Consider the following 18,958-nt stretch of genomic DNA (forward strand, 5'->3'; position numbering starts at 1 on the left):
CCTTCCTTATTTTTTTTTCCTTATCCTCTATAATGGATTTAACTTTAAAGTCTATTTCGTCAGAAATTAATATTGTTACTTCTGCTCTTTTTTGATTGTTGTTTGCTTGATATATTTTTTTCCATCCTTTAAGTTTAGTTTGTTTGTGTCTCTAAGTCTAAGGTGTGTCTCTTGTAGGCAGCATATAGACAGATCTTGGTTTTTAATCTATTCTACCACTCTCTGTCGCTTTATTGTGCATTTAGTCCATTTACATTCAGGGTAATTATGGATAGGTATGAATTTAGTGCTGTCATTTAGATGCCTTTTTTTGTGTGTTGTTGACAGTTTCTTTTTCCCACTTAATTTTGTGTGCTAAGTAGATTGTCTTTATATATTGTTCTTTCCTCATGTTTGTTGATTTTGTTTCTGCTCAGTCTCTATTTTTTCTTCAATTTTATTTTGATGAATAGGATAGTTTGTCCCCTTTGTGGTTAACTTATTATTTACCCCTATTTTTCTAAATTTAAACCTAACTTTTATTTCTTTGTATTGCCGTATCTTCCTCTCCATATGGAAGGTGTATGATTACATTTCTTAGTCCCTCTTTATTATTTTAATGTTGTCTTCCTTTATATAATAACATCGCTGTTACCCTGTTTTGAGCTTTTTTTTTATTTTTTATAGTCTTGCTTTGTTCTTTTGGATTTCCCTGTCTGGGTTGACTTCTGGTTGCTGTGCCCAGTGTTCTAGTCTTGGGTAGATACCTGATATTACTGATTTTCTAACTAAAGAACTCCCTTTAGTATTTCTTGTAGTTTTGGTTTGGTTTTTACGAATTCCCTAAAGTTGTGTTTATCTGGAAATATCTTAATTTCACATTCATATTTAAGAGACAGTTTTGCTGCGTATATGATTCTTGGCAGGCAATTTTTTTACTTCAATTTTTTAAATATGTCATCCCATTGCCTTCTTGCCTGCATAGTTTCTGCCGACTACTCCGGGCTTATTCTTACTGGCTCTCCTTTGTAGGTGACTTTTCGTTTATCCCTCGCTGCTCTTATAATTCTCTCTTTATCTTTGGTTTTGGCAAGTTTGATTATAATATGTCTTGGTGACTTTCTTTTAACATCTACCTTATGTGGCGTTTGATGAGCATCTTGGATAGATATCTTCTCATCTTTCACTATATCAGGAAGTTTTCTGCCAAAAAATCTTCAACAATTCTCTCTGTATTTTCTCTTATCCCTCCCTGTTGTGGTACTCCAGTCACTCGTAGGTTATTTCTCATGGTGAAGTCCCACATGATTCTTAAGATATTTCATTTTTTTAAATTATTTTATCTGATTTTTCTTCAAATGTATTAGTGCCATGTGATTTATCTTCGAGTTCAGAATTCTAGCTTCTACTTCCTCAATTCTCCTCCTCTTTCTAACGAGTTGTCTAATCCTGTAATTTTATTTTTAATATTCTGAATTTCTGATTGCTGTCTGTCTATGGTTTTCTCCAGCTTATTCAACTTTTCATTACATTGCTGAATAATCTTTCTAATTTCTCCAATTGCTTTATCTGTGTGTTCCTTGGCTTGTTCTGTAAAATTGCCTCACTTCTTTCCGGATGTCTTGAAGGGTTCTGTATATTAAACTTTTGTGTTCTGGCTCTGGTAATTCTAGGAATGCACTTTCATCTAGAAGATCCCTGGATTCTTTGTTTTGAGAGCTTGTTGAGGTGATCATGGCCTGTTCCTTTATGTGACTTGATATTGACTGTTGTCTCTGAGCCATCTATAAGTTATTGTATTAGTTTGTGCTTGCTTACTGTATTGTAGCTTCTTGCTTTTTTTTGTTTTGGTATACCTCTATGGGTTGCTTAAGTGAGCTAGCTTGATTATTTTCACCTTTGGAGCTCTGACGTCCTGTCCCCAGCTGGCTAGAGATGTTATCAGGTATATCAGTCTAGGAGTCCATTCAGTTTCCTTGTATGAATTCAGCTTAGGTTTCCAGGTAGCTGATCATCAAGTGTGCGGTACAGGCTCCGTTCTACAGTCTTAGAGGGGCAGGGGTGATTGGCATATATACAGGTAACTGATTGCAGCGGGGAATCATGCTCTGAACCAGGCAGGGGGCTGAGAACCAACCCCCGAGTGTCTCTGAGGAAAGCACATCCCTGTTTCCTAGAGCATGCAGGTGGGTGTGTTCTGCAGATGGACCATGGGCACCCAAAGTTTTTGGTCGTAAGGGCTGGGAGGTACCAGTTATCTTTGGATCCCTGTCGCAGGTGGCTGGGTGACCTGAGTGGAGCTACCAGTCCTTAGGTCCCTGATGTGGGTAGGTGAGGAGCTTGTTTAATAGGCAAAGCAATGCCAAACATCAAACACTCACCTCTCCATTGCACAGCTAAATGGTTAGAGTTTGCCAACAAGGGCCTATTCTCCAAAAATAGGCCCACACAGGTCCATGCAGAAGGGAAAGGTGCTCAAAGTCCACAGACGGTTCCTGACAGGAGCCGCTTCTGTCCTGAGCTCCCCCTGTTAGTGGAGCTAGCAAATTATCTTTTCCCCCAATTGCAAATTTTTTCCTGCCCCAAGGCCAGGAGGATGGCTCTAGGTGCTCAACAGGGCCTATCTCTGGCCCAGGGAATTCAGCTGCTGAAGCTCACTTGGGGGTGGGGGAGTACGGTAAAATATATGCAAGTACTTAGCTTTTGCCCAGAGTGCTGTTCTTCTTGGGTTTGGGAGATGTGAGTAGGCTGTGTAGCTCGCTGGTTCTCCCTGAGGAAACTGCGGCCGAATGCTAGCACCAGCCTGCCACCGCCGCTTCAGGAATGGTGCCTGAGGGCTCCCCGCGATTCAGGTCCGGTAACTCCTCTCTGCTTCTGAACTGTCTCTTTCTCCCTGTGACGCTCAGTTCGTTTTCCAAGCTTGGCTATGATGTTCAGGGCTCCTAGCTTGTCAAAAATATTCTCATTTGCTTGTTTTTTCAGGTCTTTATTGTAAAGAGGGCTCACCGGAAGCATCTGTCTATTCCGCCATCTTGGCTCTGCCTGTCTGCAGTATTCTTTTTGTAGAAAAGTAAAAAAAAAAAAAAAAAGTACCCTGCATCCACTAAAAGTTTTATAATTCAGTTCATCACATTCTGCTAAAATGGCATAAACTACTTTTCTGTTTAATCGCTAATATTATAAAAAAAAAAAAAAAAGTTGCATTTAAAAAGAAGTTACATCATGGAGAGTGTCACGGATTGAATTGTGTCCTCCCAAAGTATCTGTCAACTTGGCTAGTCCTTGGTTCCCTTGTATGATTGCAGGATTGTCTACCATTTTATCTTCTGATGTGATTTTCCTATGTAATGTAAATCCTATCACCATGATGTAATGAAATGGATTAATGGCAATTATACTGATAAGGTCTACAAGATCAGGTAGTATCATAAGCCAATCTCTTTTGAGATATAAAAGAGAGAAGTGAGCAGAGAGATAGGGGGACCTCATACCACCAAGAAAGCAGTGCTGGGAGCAGAGCACGTCCACCGGACCCAGGGTCCCTGTGCCTGAGAAACTCCTTAACCAGGGGAAGATTGAGGACAAGCAACTTCCTCAGAGCCTACAGAGAGAGAAAGCATTCCCCTGGAGCTGGCGCCTGAATTCAGACCTCTAGCCTGCTGGACCATGAGACATAAACTTCCCTTTGTTAAAGCCATCCACTTGTGCTATTTCTGTTATAGCAGCACCAGATGACTAAGACAGCTAAGACACGCACATGTGTATATATGTACATATATAACTCACACGTCCTGTTTGCATGTGTGATTATGCAGAGGAGGGGGCGCCATAGAATATCAATGCTTAGGCCTCTCCTGTGCCTTAATCTGGCCCTGGTTATGGTTAACAAAAAAGTCCAGAAATCCCAGAGTAGAAATGTTTTGGCTTTGCCATCAGAATCCAACATGTGCTTCATGTGGCAACAATATTACAATTTGCTTTAAGGGAATGCCTCCCCATCCCCACGTTCACCTACCCCAACTCTCAGCTCTTGCCCTCAGATGAAGCGGAATCTACCCTCAGGCTACAGGGATGGGAAACTTCACCTAAACGAAGCCAACAAGCCTAGTCTATATCTTTCTTACTCAAAGCGTGATCTTTGGACCAGTACCACCAGCATTCTGCATTGTTGGAAATGCAGAATTTCGGGCCCCACCTGAAATCTACTCTCTCAGAATACACATGTTAACAAAATCTGCAGATGAATTATATGTGTATTAAAGCTTAACAAGCACAGGTCAATGTCTCCTGTGCAGTAATTTTCCCAGAAATGACAAATTAGGCCAATTAGGACCAACCACCCCCACGTGTCTGTCAGTTCGTTGTACTGTGGGGGCTTGTGTGTTGCTGTGATGCTGGAAGCTATGCCACCAGTATTCAGATACCAGCAGGGTTTCAGCTGAGCTTCCAGACTAAGGCAGACTATGAAGAAGGACCCGGCAGTCTACTTCTGAAAAGCATTAGCCAGTGAAAACCTTATGAATAGCAGCAGAACATTGTCTGATAATACTGCTGGAAGATGAGCCCCCCAGGTTGGAAGGCACTCAAAAGACGACTGGGGAAAACCTGCCTCCTCAAAGTAGAGTCGACCTTAATGACGTGGATGGAATAAAGCTTTCAGGACCTTCATTTGCTGATGCGGCATGACTCCAAATGAGAAGAAACAGCTGGTATTGCCCATTTTGAATCTGACAATCATATAGTCTACTATGCTGGGAATGATGACTCAAAGAGGAATGGTGTTCCATTCATTGTCAAAAAGAACGTTTCAAGATCTATCCTGAAGTACGACGCTGTCAGTGACAGGATAATATCCATACGCCTACAAGGAAGACCAGTTAATATGACTATTATTCAAATTTACACACCAACCACTAGGGCCAAAGATGAAGAAATAGAAGATTTCTATCAGCTGCTGCAGTCTGAAATTGATTAAACATGCAATCAAGATGCACTGATAATTACTGGCGATTGGAATGCGAAAGTTGGAAACAAAGAAGAAGGATCAATAGTTGGAAAACATGGCCTTGGTGACAGAAACAATGCCAGAGATCAAATGATAGAATTTTGCAAGACCAACGACTTCTTCATTGCGAATACCTTCTTCCACCAACATAAACGGCAACTATACACATGGACCTCGCCAGATGGAACACACAGAAATCAAACTGACTACATCCGTGGAAAGAGACGATGGAAAAGCTCAATATCATCAGTCAGAACAAGGCCAGGGGCCAACTGTGGAACAGATCATCAACTGCTCATAGGCAAGTTCAAGCTGAAACTGAAGAAAATCAGAGCAAGTCCATGAGAGCCAAAATATGACCTTCAGTATATCCCACCTAAATTTAGAGACCATCTCAAGAATAGATGTGACTCATTGAACACTAGTGACCGAAGACCAGACGAGTTGTGGAATGACATCAAGGACATCAAGGACATCATCCATGAAGAAAGCAAGAGGTCACTGAAAAGACAGGAAAGAAAGAAAAGACCAAGATGGATGTCAGAGGAGACTCTGAAACTTGCCCTCGAACGTCGAGCAGCTAAAGCAAAAGGAGGAATTGATGATGTAAAAGAACTGAACAGAAGATTTCCAAGGGCCTCTCGAGAAGACAAAGTGACTTATTATAACGACATGTGCAAAGAGCTGGAGATGGAAAACCAAAAGGGAAGAACATGCTCGGCGTTTCTCAAGCTGAAAGAACTGAAGAAAAAATTCAAGGCTCGAGTTGCAATAGTGAAGGATTCCATGGGAAAAATATTAAACGATGCAGGAAGCATCAAAAGAAGATGGAAGGAATACACAGAGTCATTACACCAAAAAGAATTAGTCGATATTCAACCATTTCAAGAGGTGGCATGTGATCAGGAACCGATGGTACTGAAGGAAGAAGTCCAAGCTGCTCTGAAGGCATTGGCGAAAAACAAGGCTCCAGGAATTGATGGAATATCAATTGAGATGTTTCAACAAACAGATGCAGTGCTGGAGGTGCTCACTCATCTATGCCAAGAAATATGGAAGACAGCTTCCTGGCCAACTGACTGGAAGAGATCCATATTTATGCCTATTCCCAAGAAAGGTGATCCAACCGAATGTGGGAATTATAGAACAATATCATTAATATCACACGCAAGCAAAATTTTGCTGAAGATCATTCAAAAATGGGTGTAGCAGTATATTGACAGGGAACTGCCAGAAATTCAGGCCGGTTTCAGAAGAGAATGTGGAACCAGGGATATCATTGTTGATGTCAGATGGATCCTGGCTGAAAGCAGAGAATACCAGAAGGATGTTTACCTGTGTTTTATTGACTATGCAAAGGCGTTCGACTGTGTGGATTGTAACAAACTATGGATAATACTGCAAAGAATGGGAATTCCAGAACACTTAATTGTGCTCATGAGGAACCTTTACATAGATCAAGAGGCAGTTGTTTGGACAGAACAAGGGGATACTGATTGATTTAAAGTCAGGAAAGGTGTGCGTCAGGGTTGTATTGTTTCACCACACCTATTTAATCTGTATGCTGAACAAATAATCCGAGAAGCTGGACTATATGAAGAAGAATGGGGCATCAGGATTGGAGGAAGACTCATTAACAACCTGCGTTATGCAGATGACACAACCTTGCTTGCTGAAAGTGAAGAGGACTTCAAGCACTTACTAATGAAGATCAAAGACCACAGCCTTCGGTATGGATTGAACCTCAACATAAAGAAAACAAAAATCCTCACAACTAGACCAATGAGCAACATCATGATAAATGGAGAAAAGACTGAAGTTGTCAAGGATTCCATTTTACTTGGATCCACAGTCAACAGCCATGGAAGCAGCAGTCAAGAAATCAAAAGACGCATTGCATTGGGCAAATCTGCTGCAAAGGACCTCTTCAAAGTGCTGAAGAGCAAAGATGTCACCCTGAAGACTACGGTGCGCCTGACCCAAGCCATGGTATTTTCAGTTGCATCATATGCATGTGAAAGCTGGACAATGAATAAGGAAGACCGGAGAAGAGTTGTCGCCTTTGAACTGTGGTGTTGGCGAAGAATATTGAATACACCATGGACTGCCAAAAGAACGAACAAATCTGTCTTGGAAGAAGTACAACCAGAATGCTCCTTAGAGGCAAGGATGGCAAGACTGCGTCTCACATACTTTGGACATGTTGTCAGGAGGGATCAGTCCCTGGAGAAGGACATCAGGCTTGGCAGAGTACAGGGTCAGCAGAAAAGAGGAAGACCCTCAACGAGGTGGATTGACACAGTGGCTGCAACAATGAGCTCTAGCATAACAACGGTTGTAAGGACGGCGCAGGACCGGGCAGTGTTTCGTTCCGTTCCGTTGTGCACGGGGTCGCTGTGAGTCGGAACCGGCTCGACGGCACCTAACAACAACAACAACAGGACGAATCAACGAAATGAAACCAGTTGGAATGGAGTCAACTCTGACTCATGGCAACTGTATATGTGTCAGAGTGTAAGTATATTCCCTAGGGTTTCAGTGGCTGATTTTTTGAAAGTAGATTGCCAAGCCTCTCTTCTGAGATGTCTCTGGGTGGACTTGAACCTCCAACCTTTCAGTTAGCAGCAGAGCACCTTAACCATTTGCACCACCCAATTAGGACCAAACCAAAACCAAACCAAACCAATTGCTATAGCACCGATTTTGACTCATGGCAACTCCAAGTGCTTTAGAGTAGAACTGCACTCCATAAGGTTTTCAATGGCTGTGGCCTTTTGGAAATAGACTGCCAGGCCTTTCTTCCAAGGCACCTCTGGGTAGACTTGAACCTACAACCTTCTCGTTAACAGCCAAGTGTTTGACAGTTTGTGCCACTCAGGGACTCCCAATTAGTACCAAGAATATCTAATTCCCAGACTTTGATGTTAGGAATCAGAGAAGTAGATTCTCACAGTGGCTGGATTTGAACCTGGAAGTATGAATTGCCCAGGTGCTGGCAGTACTTTTGCAAGCAGAAAGAGAGAGCTTGCATGACAATCAAGTCCACACAGAGGAAACAGAGCTAGGGGAGAGACAAACTAGATCCTTGGTGACATCACTGAGGCCCGTGTTCAACTGGGCCTAAAGCAACATCTGTAATGAAACTGTTCATATACCTGAGACCCTACCTTCCTATTCCCTTAAGCAAATACAAACATAGCTTTCCGTCACTTACAACCAAAAGAATCCTAAATGATTCAGGGTCCAGTTTCCAAAAGAACTCACCCCCTGCCGACTACCAGGGCAGGCAGCTTCTGACATTCTGAAGGCAAGTCTAGCTTTTTTTTTTCTTTTTAACCTGTTCTTTCAGAACATCTCCTAGGTTAGGCCTTTAAAATATGCACCACCTCAGTGGAAAAAAAAAAAACACAGGCCAAAGGGTACCAAATTGCTTAAAGGTTTCCTTTCTGCTTTTAATATACTAGATGTGACCCTTACTTCCCCTTCTTCTCTTAGAGATGAAAGACTTCTTGGAAATGCCAGGCACACTGCTGTCATTTGGAAATGACAGCCAGCCCTGAGAAGGTTAATGCTCTCATCAGAAATGCCCATCTTCTGAGTTGGTTAAATGGGCCTCTGTTCACCTGACTGTTTGTTCCTTCCCCCAGATAGATCAGCATCTCAATGAACTGTTCTCGGGATTTAGCTACCACCTTTGTGCAAGCCCAGTGAGCATCCCATGGGTCCTGGGTTTAACAAAACCAACCAGAATCTACCACACACAAGCCTGAGGGGGCAGAGCTCTGTGTTGCTGTTGGAAGGAACATCTTCCAGCATTGTTTTCCACTTCTGTGGGAATAAAGAGATAGAGACACTTGAGTAGCCATCAAGGAGAATTTGTTCCAAAAAATGAGGGTCTCAACTGCTTGCCTGTGCTTGGTTTACTTGCCAAACTTGCCAACATTTTTTAAATCGTAGCCTAAGGACTTTGTATCTCAGAATTGCCTGGAGTGTGCACTACAACTGTGGATTCCCCTACTCTAGACTATTTGAGGCCCAATTTAATTATTTCCTGGGAACTGGAATACCAGTTGCTGTCTAATCAATTCTAACTCATGGTGGCCCCATGAGTGTCAGAGTAGAACTTAACTCTACAGGGTTTTCTTTTCTTGATGATATTTTATTGTTTTTAGTGAAAGTTTACACAGCAAATTAGGTTCCCATTTAACGATTTCTATGCCTATTGTTCAGTGACATTGGTCACATTTTTCACAATGTGTCAGTATTCTCATTTTTTCTGTCCAATTGCTCCATTTTCATTAATCTAGCTCCCCTCCCCCACTCCCCTTACCTTCTCATCTTTGCTTTAGGGTAAATGTTGACTGGACTCATAGAGTTTATTTATTTATTTTAAAGAGCACAGTACGGTGATGTTGTTTATTTTATGAGCTGGCCTGTTATTTAACTAAAAGTGTAACTGAATGCCACTCAGGTTCTTGTCCTATCCTATTAGCTGACTGAAATAAAATGAACACTAATTGCAAGAGAAAAAAAGTGGCAAGTTTATTGTCTGCGCAGGTAAAGAGCAACACGGGATCTTGGGACTATAAGGCCACGTGCTCCCTGTCTGAGGGGGCTGGGGAGCTTTTTGTTTCCAACGGTGTCAGAGGTTGGGTTTGGTACTTGGAGCTCTCCGCCCTTAGCCCACCCATGACCATATTTGTAGGTCCAGATGTTAAATCATCTTCCGATCATCTTCCGTCGGATGTCCGTGTGTTGGGACCCCTCGCTTCTCAAATGGAACCGGGTAAAATCATGGGTTGGGAAATATCATTCTTTCTGGTGACAATAGGGTCCAGGATCGGCTGAAGGACGTGATCTCTTCAATCTGCACATGCTTCAAGGTGTAGTTTGGGCCAGTTTAGTGGATGGCGCCACTACCCACTGCAACTTGCTGAAAAATGTTGCTCAAAACAAGCTCATGGTTAGCATGACAAAGAAGGGAGGGGAAGGGGCATTGACTGGGGTTTTCAGAAGGTGACCTCTGGGAGTGATTTCAGTTCTAGGTATAAAGGGCATCTCAGGGTGACAATCTTGGGGGTTCCTCTGGTCTCTACTAATCCAGTAAGTCTGGCCTTTTTTAAGAATTTGAGTTTTGTTCTATGTGTTTCTCCCATCCTATTCAGGACCATCTATTGTGTCCCTAGTCAGAATGGTTGGTAGTGGTAGCCAGACTAGTTCTTCTGGTTTCAGGATAGATAAGGCTGTGGTTCGTGTGGGCTATTAGTCCTGTAGACTAGTTTCTTCTTTGAGTCTTTTGTTTCACTCTTTCTTTTTTGCTCCAGATAAGTTATATCTTAGATGGCTTCTCACAAGCTTTTAGCACCCCAGATGCTACTCACCAGAGTGGGACGTAGACCATGCATAAACTTTATGAAATATGTTATGCCAATTGCCCAAGTTGTCTCACGAGACTATGGTCCTAAGCCTTCAGGCCCAGTAAACCAATTCTGTGAGGTATTTGTTTGTATCTAGGAAGTATCCATAATGGTGCTTTGTGCCTTATTATATATACTAATATACACGCAGCACAGAAAAATACATGTATAGCTGTGCCTACAGATAAACCTGTATGTGCACATACATATATACACATATACGTTCCTATACACATATATGGATACATATCTACCTATGTAACTACTCAAGTATATTTTGGTTGCTAATGCTATTGTTTCAGAATTGTATATGTTATAGCATTCACCAAAAATGTCCCATATTCTTGTGTACTTCTTAGTGTCATCATTTACCTTGGTCAAGTTGTGTAGACTTCACCCACATTCAGTATTGCCTTTCCTATTACCAGATATAACAAGTGTCCCAATGGAACAGAATTGAGAACCCAGATACAAATCTACCCACCTAAAAAAAAAAAAAAAATTTATGGGCAGCTGATATTTGACAAAGGGCCAAAGCCCATTAAATGGGAAAAGGATGGCCTCTTTAACAAATGGTGCTGGCATAACTGAATGTCCATCAGTAAAAAACTGAAACAGGGCCCATACCTCACACCATACACAAAAACTAACTTAAAATGGATCAAAGACCTAAATATAAAACCTAAAATGATAAAGATGGTGGAAGAAAAAATAGGGACAACGCTGGGGCCCTAATCCGTAGTGCAAATACCATACAGACCATAACTAACAATACACAAACACCAGAAGATAAACTAGATAACTGTGAGCTCCTAAAAATTGAACAGTTATTCTCACCAAAAGACTTTATCAAAAGAGTAAAAAGGGAATCTAAAAGACAGGGAAAAAAAATTTTGGCTGCAACATAAAATCTATAAAATACTTTGACATCTCAACAACAAAAAGGCAAATAATCCAGTTAAAAAATGGGCAAAGGATATGAACAGCGAATTCACCAAAGAAGACATTGAGGTGGCTAACAGACGCGTGAGGAAATTAGCCATTAGAGAAGCGCAAATCAAAACTACAGTGAGATACCATCTCACCCCCACATTATTGGCACTAATCCAAAAAACAGAAAATAACAAATGTTTAAGGGGTTGTGGGGGAGATTGGAACACTTACACACTGCTGGTGGGAATGTAAAATGGTACAAATGCTATGGAAAACAATATAGAGGCTCCTTAAAAGCTAGAAAAAGAAATACCATACAGTCCAGCAATCTCATTCCTAGAAATATGTCCTAGAGAAATAAGAACTATCACACAAATAGACATATGCACACCCATGTTCATTGCAGCATTATTCACAATAGCAAAAAGATGGAAACAACCTTAGTGCCCATCAACAGATAAATGAATAAACAAATTATGGTACATGCACACAATGATGAATAAAGAACAATGATGAATTTGCAAAATACCTCACAACATGGATGAATATGGAGAGCATTATGCTGAGTGAAATTAGTCAATCACAAAAGGACAAATACTAAATGAGACCAGTATTATAAAAAGCCGAGAAAAGGTTTACACACAGAAAAAAACAAAACAATCTTTGATGGTTATGATGGAGGGGAAGAGTGGAGAGGGGAAATCGCTAACTAGATAGTACACGTGTTAACTTTGTTGAAGGGAAAGGCAACACAAAATACAGGGGAAATTAGCACAACTTGACCAAGGCAAAGTCATAGAAGCTTTCTAAACATACCCAAACACCTTGAGGGACCAAGTTACTGGGGCTGAGGGAAGGGGACCAAGGTCTCAGGGGACATCTAGGTCAATTGGCATAACATAGTTCGTAAAGAAAATGTTCTATAGTCTATGTTGGTGAGTAGTGTCTGGGGTCTGCAAGTGGCCATCTAAGATACATCTATTGGCCCCATTCTATCCAGAGCAAAGGAGAATTAAGAAAACAAAAGGCACAAGGAAAATATCAGTCTAAAGAACTAATGGATCACGTGAACAACAGCCTCAACCAGCCTGAGCCCTGAAGAAATAGATGGTGCCATCACCGACTACTCTGACAGGGATCACACTATAGGGTCCCAAACAGAGTGGGAGAAAAACATAGGACAAAATTCAAATTCACAAAAAAAGACCAGATTTACAGGTCTGACAGGGACTGGAGGAACTCTCAAGACTATGGCCCCCAAATACTCTGCTGACTCAGAACGGAAGCCACTTCTGAAGTCCAACTTTCAGCCAAAGATTAGACAGGCTAGTGGTATAATGGTTAAGAGCTCAGCTGCTAAGTAAAAGGTCAGCAGTTTGAGTCCACCAGTCGCTCCTTGGAAACCCTATGGGGCAGTTCTACTCTGTCCCATAGGGTGGCTATGAGTTGGAATCAACCCTCTGACAACAGCGGGCGGGGGGATAAAACAATAACACACATGAGGAATGTTCTTCTTACTTAGTCAAGTATATGAGACAAAATAGGGAACACTTGCCTAAAAGCATTGATGAAAAAGCAGGAAAGGACAAGAAAACTAAACAAATAAACATAGGGAGCCTGGGGTGGAAACCGGGAGATTGCTGACTCATTGCAGGGATTGCAACCAATGTTACAAAACTATTTGTGTACCAGTTTTTGAATGAGAAACTAATTTGCTCTGCAAGCCTTCACCTAAAACACAATAATAATAATAAAAAAAAGGCGTCTACTATCTAGAAATTGATTCCACCTCACATCCCTGGTAACCACCAAAGAACGTTCTTTTCTGTATTTATATCTATTCTTTTCTTTTTATAAAAGTGAAATCATACAATATTTGTCCTTTTGTGATTGACTTTTACTCAGCATAATATCCTCCAGATTCATCCATGTTATGTTTCAAGAACGCATCCTTATTTCCTATAGCTGTGTAGTATTCATTGTGTGTATGTACCACAATTTGTTTATCCATTCATCTGTTGGTGGGCACTTGGGTTGTTTCCATTTTTTGGCACTGTGAATAATGCTGCAATGAACATGGGTGTGCACGTATGTCTGTTTGTGTCACTGCTCTTAGATGCCTAGGGTATATACCTAGAAGTGGAATTGCTAGATTATAAAGTATTTCTATTTCTAGATTTTTAAGAAAGCGCTGTGCAATTTCTCATGGTGGTTGTACCATTTTACAAACCCACTAGCAGTGGATCAGGCTTCCAGTCTCCCCACAACCTCGCCAGCATTTTTTTTCTGGGTTTTTTTTTTTTTTGATCAATCCCATTTTTGTAGAGATGAGATGGTATCTCATTATAGTTCTGGTTTGCATCTTTCTAGTGGCTAATGACTGGGCATCTTTTCATGTGTTCGTTGGTTGCGTGAATGTCCTCTTTAATGGAGTGTCTGTTCATGTCATATCCTTTGCACATTTTTAATTGGATTGTTTGTCTTTTTGTTGTCGAGTTGTTGAAGTTTTCTGTATATTTTAAAGATCAGACCCTTATCAGATTTGTCATCCCCAAAGATTTTTTTTCCTGGTCTGTAGGATCTCTTTTTATTCTTTTGATGAAGGCTTTTGATAAGCATAAATATGTAATTTTTAGGGGATGTCAGTTATTTAATTTGTCTTCTGTTGTTTGTGCATTTTTTTAGTTGTGTCTGATAATCTATTTCTAAAGAAGATCAGGTCCCATAATTTTGTCCCTATATTACCTTCCAGGAACTATATAGATTTAGGTTTAACATTTAGGTCTTTGATCCATTTGAGTTAGTTTTTGTGTATAGTGTGAAGTATGGATTCTTTGTTTTTCTGCAAATGGATATCTAACTTTGTCAGCACCATTTGTTAAAGAGACTGTTTCTTCCCCATTGAATGGACTTTGACCCGTTGTTGAAAATCAGCTGCTCATAGATTGACGGATTTCTTTCTGGGTTCTCAATTCTATTCTATGGGTCTATGTACCTGTCATTGAATGAATGTTTTGATTACTGCGGCTGTATAGTATGTCTTGAAATTGGGAAGCATGAGGCCTCCTACTTCGTTCTTCTATACTGCTTTGGCTATTCGGGACCTCCTTCCTTTTTATATAAAGTTGGTGATTAGTTTTTTTACTTCAGTAAAGAAAGATGTTGGGATTTGGACTTGGATTGATTATATCTATAGACCACTTTGGGTAATATTGACATTTCACAATGTTAAGTCTTCCAGTCCACGAGCATGGAATGTTCTTCCATTTATGTAGGTCTCTTTTAGTTTCTTGAAGCACAGTTTTATAGTTTTCATTGCCTAAGTCTTTTATACCCCTGGTTAGGTTTATTAATAGGCATTTTATCCTTTGAGGGCTATTGTAAATGGTATTGTTTTCTTGATTTCCTTTCGGAGTTCTCCTTGTTAGTGTAAAGGAACCCAACTGATTTTTGCATGTTGATCTATGTACCCTGCCACTTTACTGAATCTTTCTATTAGATCCAGTAGCTTTCTTGTGGAATCTTTGGGATTTTCTATGTATAGGATCATGCCATCTCTAAATAGAGATAGTTTTTCTTCTTCCTTTCCAATTTGGATGCCCTTTCTTTCCCTTTCTTGTCTATTGCCCCGGTTAGGACTTCCAGTACAATATTGAATAACAGTGGTGATAGTGGGCGTCCTTGTCTTGTTCCCATTCTCAAACTTCTCTGTCTTTTCCATTGAGAATAGTGTTGGCTGTTGGTTTGCTTTAAAAAAAAAAAAAAATCAAACTCGTTGAGGTTGAGTTGGTTCCAACTCATAGCAACCCTATAGGGCAGAGTAAAACTGCCCTATAGGGTTTCTAAGCAACAGCTGATGGATTTGAATGGCCAAGCTTTTTGGTTAGCAGCTGAGCATTTAACCAGTGCACCACCAGGGCTCATATGCTCTTAATTATGTTGAGGAATTTCTCTTCTATTCCTATTTATGGATTTTATCTAATTCCATAGGGTTTTCAATGGCTGATTTTTCAGAAGTAGACGGTCAGGCCTTTCTTCTGACGCATCACTGGGTGAACTCGAACCTCCAACATTTTTGTTAGTAGCTGAGTGTGTTAACCATTTGCACTACCCAGGGACTCCTGGGGTTGGAACAGACGTGCTTAATAAAGGTCCTTTCTAACCCTGAAATGCAATGATTCTCTCAGGAAAGGACAGTACCATCTCTAAGAGGCAAATGCTGAAAGTAAATGGTTAACGTGATGGGAAAGAAGCTGACCCTGATGGACAGAGAGGACTGTAGTCTTGACTCAACTACACTGATTGGTTGATGTAGTTACCGAATCATATCTGCTATTCAGTGAGTAAAACACAGAACCGGGAAGTCTAATGGGATATTGGGAAGTGAATGTGAAATCAGAGAAGAAGCAAAACCTGACTCCAACAAGGAAAGAGAGGGGCTGTGGCAAGCCCTGCAGTCAGCTCCTTGCTTGCTTTTACCTTACCAAGGCATAGTCACTCCCAGAAAAATCTGTGTATCTCCCTAGACAAGTTATCACAGTTTATGAAGCATCTTCAAGTTTGTTGGTGGTGATGGTAGTTGCCATCCAGTCAGGTCCAACTCACAGTGACTCCATGTATGACAGATTAGAATGTGCCTCGTCCAGCACCATCTTCACCGTGATCAGTATGTTTGAGTCTATTGGGCAGCCACTGAGGATTTCCCTAGCCCTTGCTGGCCCTCCACGTCACCAAACATGATGTCTTTCTCCAGCAATCTGTCCCTTCTGATGACATGTTCAAAGTAATCAAGTCAAAGTTTCAGACAATATTTTATAATATGTAATGATTTTCGTTGGCTGATTTTCAGAAGTAGCTCGCTGGGCTTTTCCCAGTCTATCTTAGTCTAGAAGCTCCACTGAAACCTGTCCACCTGGGTACCCCTGCTGGTATTTGAAATACTAGTGGCATAGCTTCCAGCATCACGGTAACACTCAAGCTACCACAGTATGACAAACCAACAAATGAGTAGTGGATCTTTAAATTCAGATGGCTCTAAAAACGACTGTCCAGACTTTTCAAAATGTTTGGGGGATTTTTTTTTTTGTTTTTTCTCTGAAATTATTCGTTTTAAAACTATATATCCAGAGTGCTCTTTGGAAGCAAGGGTGGAAAAACTTCATCTCACACACTTTGGACGTGTTATCAGGAGGGACCAGTCCCTGGAGAAAGACATTGTGCTTAGTGAGGTAGAGGGTCAGCGAAAAAGAGAAAGACCCTCTGCAAGATGGATTGACACAGTGGCAACAATGGGCTCAAACTTAGCAACAATTGTGAGGATGGGGAAGGACAGGGCAGTGTTTCATTCGGTTGTACATAGGGTTGCTATGAGTCAGAACCGACTCAAAGGCACCTAACAACAACAAAACTGTATATGTTTCTAAGATATGTTTGAACAACTTATTCTTTTACCTGAATCAACATGGGTAAATCAGAGCACAAATGCAGATTTATTCCATTGGAGAGCCATCATCTACTCAACTTTGCTGTTATTCTCAGAAGAGCTCTGCTCTGAGAAATGGCCTCAGTTTACAGATTGCAAACACATGCATCTATCTCTAAACCAAACGCTTCACCCAGAATACACTGTTGGTGTGTTTTACATGTGGCGGGCAGATATGGTTACATAGGCAGCCCTTTTAGTGTTGCAAAGGCAGCCAGGGCAGAACCAGAGAGACATGTTTCCTCATTCTTTAGCAAATCAGACAAGAAACGTATTAGTTTCCCATTGCTGCTGTAACAAATTGCCACAAACTTGGTGGCTTAAAACAGTGCAAACTTATTCTTTTACAGTCTATGGAGCCAGAAGTCTGAAATAGTATTAGAGGGCTAAAATCAAGGTGTTGGCAGGGCTGGTTCCTTCTGGAGGCTCTAAAGGAAGATCTTTCTTTACCTCTTCCAATTTCTGGTAGCTGCTAGCATTCCTTGGCTTATGGCCACATCACTCCAGTGTCTGTTACTGTTGCCACATTGCCTTCTCCTCTTCCGCAGTCAAATGTCCATCTGCCTCCCTCTTAAAAGGACACTTGTGACTACTGTAACTGTACACTTGGGTAATCCCCTGTCTCAAGATTTCTTGACTTAATCACATCTGCAAAGTTCCTTTTGCCATATAAGGTAACATTCACAGGTTCCAGGGATTACAATGTTGGATAATTTGGGGCCTATTATTCAACCTACCACACCGGGTTTGAGATACATGAGACTAAAGAATAGGTTTGCTGGAGGCAGGGCAAATATACCAGTACCACTTGCCCACGAGCTGAGTTCAACTCATGGCCACCTCAGGTGTGTCAGAGTAGAACGGTGCTCCAGGGGGGTTTTCCATGGCTGATTTTCAGAAGTAGATCACCAGGCCTTTCTTTCAAGGTGCCTCTAGAACCACCAACCTTTCAGTTAGTGGCCAAGCATGTTAATATTTGAACCAGCATAATTTTTTTTTTTTTTTTTTTAGGGTAAATATAGTCTCAGCAACTCTCACAAAGCAGCCAGCAATCCAAAAGCTTGTTCCCCCACCATCTTTTCTTTCTTTCCTTTTTTTTTTTTTTTTTTTGTTATTGCCTCCACCATCTTTTGAAGAGCACATTCAGGCAGTTACACTGGCTCCATTTCATCTCACAAGAGCTTTATGACCAAGAGAGTCACATCTTTCGTAATCATCAGAGTCACAGGCATGAAAGTGACAACGTTTACAACTTACCTCCAAAAAGTGGAGTCAGAAAAGAATCCCCCACTTCTAACTTCATCATTCATCCAAACAGTCCCTGTTACACACTTGAGTTTGCTCGACACACTGGACAATGACAAAAGAGGTCACTAGTCTACCTTAGAGTCAGCAGGGACGCTGCCGAAGTAAAATGAGTTGACTGAGAATTTCTCCCACGTTGTTTGTCTTCTGAAGTGCAGCCTAGTTTGACAGCAGTACCAGGAAGGAGTACGAGTTAAAAAAAACCTTTACAATTTTCAACGGATGCTGAGAGACACATCTTTCTATGTGCATGGGAGGTTTGAGAACAGTCTGACTTTGTGGTTAGAGCAGGCATTCGATTATGGGGTTTTATTGTCTCTATGTATGCCTGGGAGAAGAATTCCTTGTAAATCATTGACGTTAGCCACATGAAAAAGTGACTGATTCTTTGAACTGAATTCCCACAAAAGAAAACAGAATAGAGTCTAAACACATGGCCTGAAGTTCTGACATCACTTTATGACTCTACTCCCTGTTGAAAACGTCAGCTCGTGTTCAGACAGTTCATTCCTTGCTGTCTCGCTGTCCCCAAACCACAAGCCAGAATGTGATATGAACCATTTTAAGAAGCCTCCTAGGATCCCACCCAATGCAGGTCCTAAATCCCCAACATTTCCCAGTTCCCACGTCATTCTTCCTACTTCCTCTGGCTCTGGAATGCATTGGCTCCCCGTACTTTACCCCAGAGGATCTGTCTGCCAAGTATCATAGATTCCCCTCAATGCTGACAGTCCCTGTTGCCCCTTCCCTCCCTCCTCTGTCTAACTTAGGTCCTCTATGAGCACTTCTTTATTCTCGACACATTCCGCTACCCTTCTCCTTTTTTGTCCTACAAAG

Source organism: Elephas maximus, chromosome 1 (assembly GCF_024166365.1).
Source record: "Elephas maximus indicus isolate mEleMax1 chromosome 1, mEleMax1 primary haplotype, whole genome shotgun sequence".
In the NCBI taxonomy this organism is placed as follows: domain Eukaryota; kingdom Metazoa; phylum Chordata; class Mammalia; order Proboscidea; family Elephantidae; genus Elephas; species Elephas maximus.